Here is an 11,010-nt window from a genome sequence, read left to right on the forward strand (position 1 = left end):
TACGGGTGATGTGTGACGTCACCAAAGTCACGTGATGACTGCTATAGTTGGATATGTCACTAATATTGTTTTTAACTTGTTGTCAGACATTTGCAATCCTCTTGTTTTATCCATGTATTGCAGTTAAAAATTTTGCTCGCTTACCGCTACTTTTCTTTTCATAATTTTATTACATATAGTTTTAAAAAGGGTGAAAATCTTATAAAATCCTTGTTATTTATTTTTTTTTCAAGTTTTTGATAAATAGATGAAAAATCTAGAGAGAATCATTTCCCGCCATATTTTCAATGACTTATATATCCAAAACAAGGACACGGACCTTAAATTTAAAAAAAAAAATTTTTTTTAGTACCGTTATTTATATTATATCAATTTATAACCATCTTTTAAAAAGCTTGTTATTTTGAAAAGGAGCAGCAAACATCCTTATGTATTGAATTTGAATATACTGTGGATTTATAATTATTCTTGAGATACAAATTTTCGTGGATTTTGTAGGTAAAGGTAAACTATAAATTTAAATTTCAAAGAAGTACAAATTTTCTATAGTCTTGTATGTAGACTTTGGCATAACCACGAAATCAAATATCCTCGAAAGTAAAATTTTCCCTCAATCAAATTAACCGATTTCCATCAAAGTCAGATTTGTCGAGTTTTCTTTTCAATCTTGATTTGTATATTCTTACTGGATTTACGAGATTTGAACATCGGTTATTTACGTTGCTTTTAATTCATACTTGGAAACCAATTCAGGGATAAGCCAGATTTTGAATAACTTTTTCTTTTTTCTTTTCAATGCTCTTTAACAACTGATTTGGCACCACTGATGGGTTTTTGTGCACACGAAAGGCATATCTGGCATACTAAATCATATACATTCTAGATGTCTTTTTATGACTTTACATATAGATTCCACCACTGCATCAAGTGTGTTACGAGACAGTTGAATTTTTAGAATTTAAATCGCGATATCTAAACAAAGTTCAAACATTTGCAGAAAGTTGTCTTCTTTATATGTGACGTCATCAGGCATCGTCGCTTTTTTTCATGACGTCACAATAGGAAATTCAGAAGAAATCAAGAACATTTGACGTCATAATTGAATTTGACCAATCATTTGCCGAGAACAAAGTTTTCTCTAGAGATAAGAAATATTTTTCTCACACCGATCGAGAAATGTGAAAATAGCATGAAAATTAGAGAAACGACTTTTCATAAAAATTTTGCATGTGATGAGCAACATTTCGGGTACCGCTGGTTGAGTAGGAACTACTCAAGTTTTCGATCGTCTTGGTTTACCTTTAGTCTTGAGTGCAGTTTGTATTACTAACGTTTCTATGTAGTATTTGACGGCCGACTAGTATATGTCATCGTTGCACATGTCGTTCTTAGACCTAAAACATTTAATTGTTCGATTGTTCACTGCTAACATTTTTAAAAGACTTGTTAACACTAATACTATGATGTAATAGAAAAACAAAGGATATGGGGTATCCATCCATGACATAAAATCAGTACATGCACAGCACAAAAACACACAAAAAACAAAGGAACAGCGCTTTTATTGCTGTACTTCATCTCAAAATCACAATGAGGCCTTCAACACGGAGCAGAAATTAAACAAATCTCACTTCACTGCAATTTTATGACGGCCCCTATCACCGTTTGAGCGGACTTCTTTGCAAAATAATTCGGATGGACTATTACTATGTGTACTATTACATGTTAAACAAACAAATATTATTTAAATTTCTTTTTTATTTGTAGACCTCATTATCAATGGTAGCCGTGTTTCTGATAGCGTGGACCCCATATGCCATAGTATCAGTTTATAGTATGTTTTCAAATGGTTTGCCTGTATGGATGCTTGTTATACCAACTATGCTGGCAAAGAGTTCCACATTGCTTAATCCGACAGTGTGTGCCTTATTGAGTATCAAGTTTAGGAAGGCAGCAATGAGGTTGTTTTCTAGAAAAAATAAAGTACAACCAATTGTTGATGCATGTCAATTGCAGGAAATGAAACATAGCAGCTCTTCATCTGGCGTAAGGTATTGTATATTTTGAATGACATATATTTTATGCTCAATGTACTTTGAAAGAATTCCCCGCAGTAATATTGGCTGATTCGACATCTCACTAATTATGTCTTCTAGAATTCATTTCACGCCCCCTTTCATTATAGCTTTGTCGGTATCATTTACCTGTTATTTTTCTAATCAAAATGATCAAGAGCTTAATCCGATACATAAATCTTATAAGGTGAATGTCAGAAAAATATTAACTTTTTGCAGTAGGCTTTGATGCATGATTTTTTTTTATTAGTTGTTATTGGCTTTAAACTCGCTGTCAGTAACTGCGAGTACTCTCAGATCAGTACTTAGTGTCATTTTGTTGTGGGGATGTATAAGTACCCGTCCACGTCTACTCTTGTTTTTTTGTTAGATGTATTTCTATTTGTATCCATCTGATGAGTTAAGCCTTTTTCAATTGATTTTTATAGTTTGTTCTTATGTTGTACTGTTACACCACTGTCCCAGGTTAGGGAGAGGGTTGGCGCCTTCAAACAAGTTTAACCCCGCCACATTCTGTATGTGCCTGTCCCAAGTTAGGAGCCTGTAATTCAGTGGTTGTCGTTTGTTGCTGTTTTACGTATTTGTTTTTTGTTCATTATTTTGTACATAAATTAGGCCGTTAGTTTTCTCGTTTGAATTGTTTTACATTTGTCATTTCGGGGCCTTTTATAGCTGACTATGCGGTGTAGGCTTTGCTCATTGTTGTAGGCCGCATGGTGACCTATAGTTGTTAATTTCTGTGTCATTTTGTCTCTTGCGGAGAGTTGTTACATTTGCAATCATACCACATCGTCTTATTTTTATATTTGATTAACCTCGCCTTTACCAATTTTCTAAGTGTCATACAAAAAGTTAAGGTAAGGGTTAGGGTTATATTTGGGGTTAGAGTTTTAGTTAGAGGTTAGGGTTTGGGTAAGGGTTAGGCTAAGGTTAGGTGATAGTTTCTGACATCGATCTAGTATTGTTATACTGCAGTTCAACATGGTTACAATAATAGCCATAGAATGGCAGCACAAATACAATAACTTATTTCCATCCCTTAATGAGCCCTTGAAATGGTTGTCGTCTAAAGAAAATCAATACGGCCCCCATGCAAATTTGCAAAGTACACAAAATTTTTATGATGAAATTGACATTTTACCAAATATCACTTTCTTGCAATATTTTGAAAGTAACGACAACAGGAAGTGTTCCAGTTTTAAAATATATCTACATAAGGCTGCAAGATTACTTGACAAGAAAGTGGTGTAGCGGGTATGTCAATTTTGAATGTTATTATTCCTGTTTCAAGATTTTTCATAAAAAAAAAATTATCATTCACAAATGAAACTAATAACTTTCTTGTCATTACAGAATTTGTGAACAGGGACAGAATGAAAGAATTCATTATCGAGGAAATTTGGCACACAATGATGTCTTCATTGGTGATATGACAATATCTCTACCACTTGATCATAACATAGTATGATTTATTTACAGTGCTATGAAACTTACTTTCAGTTTGAATGGACTACGTTAATCATCAAGACCATATATAACTGAGTCTTATATGATGACTTTTAACGTTTCAACATCGTAGATGTGACTTGGTTTGTTGCAATTATGTATGGTACATGTATGTAGATAGATCTCGATATGACGTAATATGAAATTGAGTTATTTCCCTTGGCCGCCATTTTGGAAGGGTAAATGGTTGATTTTCTTACAAACACATCTTTTAAAAGATCCTTACTAGATTGAAGTGATGAATCAATCAAGGCTGAAAAGAAATAAAACAGTTGAGAAAATAGTTTTTTTTCTTATAATGTCTACACAGCGGTCAGTATTACGAGTTGCATTTGGCCGATTTATGAAGGAATGTGTGCACTTAGACCAAAAAGGAAGTAACACTTGCTGAAATTGTGTCAATCGAAACCTATCTATAACACTTAATTTTCAATATGTCGTAAATATGAAAGCTGTGATTTTTGGATATGACGGTACTAGTATTAAAGTGGGAAGTCGTTGTTTTGAGTTTACAGGTCGTAGATACATTGTATGAGTTTTAAAGTTTCAATTATGTGTTCTAAAGTCGCAAATGACAAATATAGAATCGGTACTTCAAACAGCAATGAGTTGGAAATCGTTTAAAAGGTTTTCAGTCTCGCAAACGTTAGTTGCAAAATCGAAATTGTGGACTCATTGGAACTTCAATATGTATTATCAGTAATCACGAGTTTGAAATTGTTATTAAGAGTTATAAAGTAGTAGGTCTGAATTAAAAAGTTGCAAATGTGAATAAAGAAATTGTAAATAGGAACTGAATTATATGTCGGTGTTATTTGTAATAGTACATTGAACATCGTATTTGTACGTTTTTAAGTCGTAATTATGCGTTAAATATCGCAAATGTTAGCTTTAATGGCGTAAATAGGGATTATTTGTCGATTTCATATATAACAATTTGCTGTAATCAGTATAATATGTTTAAGATAGTAAATAAAAGTTTCAAAGTAGTAAATTTAGTTATAAATCTGCCATTATTTTTGAATATTGCTTTTTTCTAAAATTTCGCTTTGATCTTTTTTGTGATAATTTTCCATATCACGCTACTCGAGCGATATGGGTATTTTCGCAGTCGAGTATAAAGAGGATGTATGACGTCATTTGGAAATAGAATATCTGACCAAGATTGAAAATGATGTATATAAGTTATTTTGTTTTGTCAATGAGAGAAGTAAAAAAATCATTAATGAAAATTGCTACTCAAATAGTTTTATGAGCTCGATTGTAGGATGATGAATTGAGGCATAGCTTTATTTGAGAAGTTCAGAAGAGCTTGAAACTTCTACTTCAGAAAGAATTTCTTACGCTTCCGAGCAATTAATTTGTTTCTCAATTGTAGGGAACAGGCTGCCCTATAACTATTTTATGGCTTATAGGATAAAGTGTTTTAGTCTGCTACAAATATATTTACATAAGGCTGTGAAATGATTCACAAGAAATTATCGTGAATGGAATGATTGAATGTAAGTAATTCTTGTTAAAGACTATCATAAACATTTTAATATAGATAAAATTCCAAAATGGAACATAACATTACAGAGGTGGTGTACATGATGCAACATTACCTTAACGAGGAAAAGAGTAAAAAATTAAGGGTTTACAATAGGTCCCATGTCAAACCTGGATGACATTTCCTTCAATATATTTTGTAGATGTCTAGTTTACTTAATAGTGTTCGTTCCTCTACTTCAAAATAGCAAAATTTTAAAAAGAATGTTACAAATTGATAGTACATCAATAACAAAACTACAAAGCAGATAAAATTTAAGTGTCCGTATCCTTGTTTTCTAGATATAAGCATTTGAAAAATTGGCGGGAAATGATTCTCTCTAGATTGTTCATTCATTTACAATGGCACCTTTTTTCTTTCAAAAACTATGAAAAAATAACAAGGATTTTATTGATTTTCAAAAGATTTAAACTATATGTAATAAAATATTGAAAAAAAAAGTAGGGGTTAGGGGGCAAAATTTTTGATGGCACTACATGGATAAAACTAGAGGATTCCGAATATCTGACACAATTTCAAAAACAAGAAACAAGAGGAACGAACATTTTTAAATATCTATATTTAATGAATATGACACTTGATTCAGTATATATTACTTGAAATCAATACTTAAAAGGTCAGTATACTCTTTTCCTAATTTATTACAAAATATTAAGTTTAGTTCAATTTTTAATGAATGCTATCTTTATTTTAGAGGTTTTCATGTGTTAGTTGTCAACAGTAAAAAAACATGTGGACATACTTTATATGTACATTCTATAAAATAAGATTAACATACTACTTTTCATCTCTATATTGTGTTTATTTGCCACGGCAGTAGTTGCTATGGCTTTAAAGGTAGAAAATGATAATTCCAAATTATGCCATTTTTTTAGTTTGTGTGTAAAAAGAAAATAATGCTATATAGTTTAAAGAATGTTATTTATACTTATATGTTAATTTTGTTTTTAGAAATTTTATATATATATGTATACAGATGATGTCCTCTCACTAAATAATTCAAAGTTTGATGACTTTGTTGAACGCATCTATCCCATCGAACTTGAAATAAAGGATACGACAGATACATTTAAAAGAGGGGCGAAAGATACCAAAGGGACATTCAAACTCATAAGTCTGCCTGATATCTTGACTTATATCTAGAGGTTGACAATTATGGTCGGATGAGAACAAAACTTTACAACAAAAGAATTAATTTCAGCTTCCCAATAGTGAACTTACCATTTTTATGTAGCAACATTCTAGCAGCACCTGCATATGGAGTATATATCTCCCAGTTGATACGATATTCCAGAGCTTGCATTTCATATCATGATTTCCTTGAAAGGGGATGGCTGCTTACAATGAAGCTATTGAACCAAGAGTTAAGACTGGTGAAGTTGAAATCATCCCTTTGAAAATTTTACGGGGGCCTCGGTGGCCAAGTGGTCTAAGTAGTTCTACTACTGTAATTACTAGCCAGTCAACACTGAGGTTGTGAGTTCGAACCCCGCTCGTGCAGGTGCACTCGACTCCAATCTTAATTGACTAGGATTGTCAGTTTTCCTATCGAAGGTCGTTGGTGTTCTCCGGGCACTCCGGCTTCCTCCACCAATAAAAACTTGCCGCCACGAAATAGCCCAAATGTGGCGCTTAAAAGTGGCGTTAAAACACCAAGACATTGTCAGTTTGTTTTCTACTTACGAGTTTGAATATTCCTTTGGTATCTTTCGCCTCTCTTTAAAACATATAATAAAGGATAACATAAGCTACAGCTTTCTATTCGTGAAAACAAATCATATACTTGCTAGGAACAAGTTACTTTATTATCGACAATTACTTTCTGACTATATTAATGAGTGTCTGCCATTTTGAAAGAGAACAACTGCATAAATAATGAACCATGAATAAATGGAGATGTCGGATAACGTAAATGAGACAGCAATCCAACGACTAAATTAACCAAAAGACAAATAGAGGACAATACACAGTCGTCAACTATAGACAAATGTAAAACTGTATGTAATTTTCTAAATCTTCAAGAATAAATACAAGTTGAGGACAATTCTTAAAGGCCGTACGGTGAATTATAGCTGCTTAAATCAGTTCATTTGCACTCTTTTGGATAGTTGTCTCATTAGCAATCATATCACATCTCCTTATTTTACATTTTAGTAAACAACCATAAACCATGAATCTATTTAAGAGAGTAATAGCCCATGCTAATTCGTATTTCTAAAGTGATTCTTCAAAGCAACTAAATTTTAATGTTAAAAATGGTTTTTCCATAGGAACTTCTTCATAGAAATATTAACCTTCGTTTGATGTTAAATTGTCACTCAAGACGCCATTCCTTCAAATTACTCTTAAATCCACTTCATTTGAACTTTGGTGGATAGTTGTCTCATTGGCAATCATACCACATCTCCTTTTTTTTATACTGTTTTCAGGTTTTTACAAATTAATAAGGATTTCTTTTGAAGAAATTGAATAAAACATCTAGTTACCATATTATTTTGTATTTTGATTTAAATCCTAATCGTTTACGTTTAGTATATAATTATCATCTAACCTCAAAATGATATAGTAGAGATAAAATTGCAATGATTTTTTTTTTCTTCAAAGTTACAGTGTAGAAGCTAGTTTTATCTTGAGTTTATTATCAGTAACGTCTGCGCGGAGAACGTACAAATTTTTAAAGTTCCTCTTCTTAGTGTTTGCACGGGAATAATTATTTTGCCACTACATTCTCCACTGGATGCTACAATAAACCACTTAACCAAAACATATTCATTATTGATTGTTATGTATATCTTGCCGGAAAAATAACATAAAATCAGATAAAAGCTATTCTTCCGGATGGCCACTGCTTAGAATAAATTCTGTTCTTGCATAAAAACGATCTCTTTATCCTGAAAATTTAGTTGAAATGTTTCTTCATTTTCTTTTTAAAAAATGAATATAATTATGTTTTTTTTTCAAAATACACACATTTGAGTTTGTTGAATCGGAACCAAATATATTGAAAGTCAGTAAAAAGCTAATTATTTGGTATTTAAAGAATTTTTACAAAATTCGCTTTATACACTTAACTTGGAAGTTCAGATGCAACAAGCCACTCATTGTCAATAGATTTTGGATTGTATTTGCATTTGCATCTAGTCAACGCGGACCGGGAAGAATTATCTTTTATGAACAATAATTTTGTTTTCTGTCGAGAACAGGCAAGTTTTATTAACTTTTATATAGGCTTCAATTTAGCAGAAGGAAAAGGTGTATCATCATTACTACCATAGCCCCATATTCAAACGGACCGTTTACAGTCATTTGGATATTTCTCCTACGAATATAGGGCTAGCGGTAATAGAAAGTATTGCGGGCTTAATTTACAAAGGCACTACATGTTTGGCAGGGTGGTGGTTCTATTTTTGTTTGTTTAATACAGCCTTATTAGTTGTTAGTATTTATTACTTTTCATTGTCAGGTCTTTCTGATGATGCTCTTTTAATTTTTTGCTTGGTTGTAGTTTCTTTATTCATGTTATTCATATCGTCTTTTTCGGATAAAATAATGAAATTTGTGAAAATAATTAAGCAATTTGTTTATCTACTTGGTTTCTCCTTCATAGGTTCCTTTGACGACATATGTAGCTATTATTGTTCAGTATCAACGAGGACTGATGTCACCGGTAAAGGTCGTCTTGATCATGCTTGAAGGCATGATATCTTTATTTCATAGTTGAAGACCTTACAGAGAATGTCAAAATGATGTACTAAAATAAAACGTCGTTCATTTAATATACTGACTAGTTAAAATATAACACATGCTTATGAAAGCTGAACCAACTCCTAACCTGAGACAGTATTATAAAACTGTCATAAGAACAAACTAAACATCAGTTGGAAAGGGTTGACTCATCAGATCGGTAATAAGCACACATACAACTAACAGAAAGACAGAAGCCTATAATTCAGTCGATATCAGTGGTCGCTGTCTATCATATTTGTGTTTTCGTTTTTATTGATTTGCACATAAATCAGGCCGTTGCTTTTCTCGCTTGAATTGTTTTACATTGTCTCATGGCGGAACCTTGTATAGTTTACTTTACGGTATGGGTTTTTCTCATTGTTGAAAGACATATAATGATCCATAGATGCTTAAATCTACGTCATTTCGTCTGTGTTGGATATTTGTCTCATTGACAATAATACCACATTTCATTTCGTTTTTATAGCTGGAAGAATTTTACAATCATTGCTGCTAAGCACAATACAACAATTTTATAAAGACAAATGAGAAAAGCTGGATCCCGAAAATGAAAGACCACTGATTACCATTCGGAATTTTTATATGATATTCTTTGAATATTTGTATCGAGTTCAGAAATATCGTATTACACACGATTCGGTGTTAGAATCTCTATACAAGGCCGTAGCAACACATATGTGTGTATGACATCTTATGAGTGGAAAAAAGAATATACATCTGACATATGTTAAATATCGGTATTAATTTGACTGGATAATCACAGTAGTGCATTACAGCCATTGTAATATTTATAAGTAATTGTTATTGAACGTAACACTACCATGGTATCTAAGTCCCATATGTATGGACATTATCTTTTGTTGGTATGTTGAATATTTTGAACAGGGTAACGTTTGTATTAAATTTTTGGCTTTTATACATTAAATGAACAGCATTGTCTTCTTTTATTTTGAACAAACAACACAGGTTAAGAATGCGTTATCCTTATACGGGGGACACCTCAGCGTCCCACAGACAGCTTTAACAGGAACAAATAGCTTCCCATCTTGGTTGGCTTTTCCGTCTTCTAAGGAGACAGGACTGTAATCAACGCAAACATATTCGGAAGCCGCAACAATTCCATGCCCCTCATCATCGCCTCCAGCAGCAAGTCTTCCAAAATATTCTCGTTTCCATGTCCAAGGGCATTGTGATTTCCCTGGTATCATCAGAATAGATGACGCTACGGTAGCTCTACATACAGCACATGGGACATCCTGCTGAAACATGTTGGGACCGAAATAATTATCTTCGTACTCTGCGCCATATATGGTACTCATATGACCGTATGGACTCATAGATACGTCTCCGGTATAAAAGTCGGGATCGTGTGGTAGGCATACATAATTTACAGCTGCTCCATCCTGGGCATATGGACCTCCTCCAGCAAACCCTTAGAACATGAGAGATATGTGAAACAAAATTTGACGTCAGTTTATTTAGAAATAAACCCTAAGAACATGTGAAGTATGTGTAACAATATATAACGTCAGTTTATTTAAAAAAAAAACATTTCGAAAACAACGATTTCTTTAATTTCATTTATAAAAATGCAATTGATTACCCCATGTAATGATTATTTACACAATACTTTCATGATTGAAAGTAAGATATAGTATTAATGGAAACGAACGTTGGCACTACATTTATAAATGATTGTTTTCTCTTTTTTAACGTTTTACAGCTTATGATACTATTAGAATGATACATAAATTGTAAAAAAAAAAAAATGTTTTATTGTTGATTACGTTTGTTTTTCACCGGATCTTAAAGATTTGATGTACCTTAGCTATACCTCCTTTATATTAAAACGTTTTACTTTACGATGATACATTTCATGTTTGTTTGAAAGGGAATCATAGTTAATCAACAAACCATACAAACTACTTTTATTCATAGTCAGTTTATAATTTTTCTGGGCAGTGGCCTTTTTGAATTACATATTTCTCATTCTAAGTTAATGAAAATAATAGCCTTTATTTTTAAACATCTTAGTAGAGATACATTTCGTCTTATTACCTTCATATACTAATTCCGTGCCATTCCTTGTACAGTCCTTCCTCCCCCATCGTGTATAAATCGCACCAGATGCTT

The sequence above is a fragment of the Mytilus californianus genome, unplaced genomic scaffold (genome assembly GCF_021869535.1).
Source record: "Mytilus californianus isolate M0D057914Y unplaced genomic scaffold, xbMytCali1.0.p SCAF_8, whole genome shotgun sequence".
Classification (NCBI taxonomy): Eukaryota; Metazoa; Mollusca; class Bivalvia; order Mytilida; family Mytilidae; genus Mytilus; species Mytilus californianus.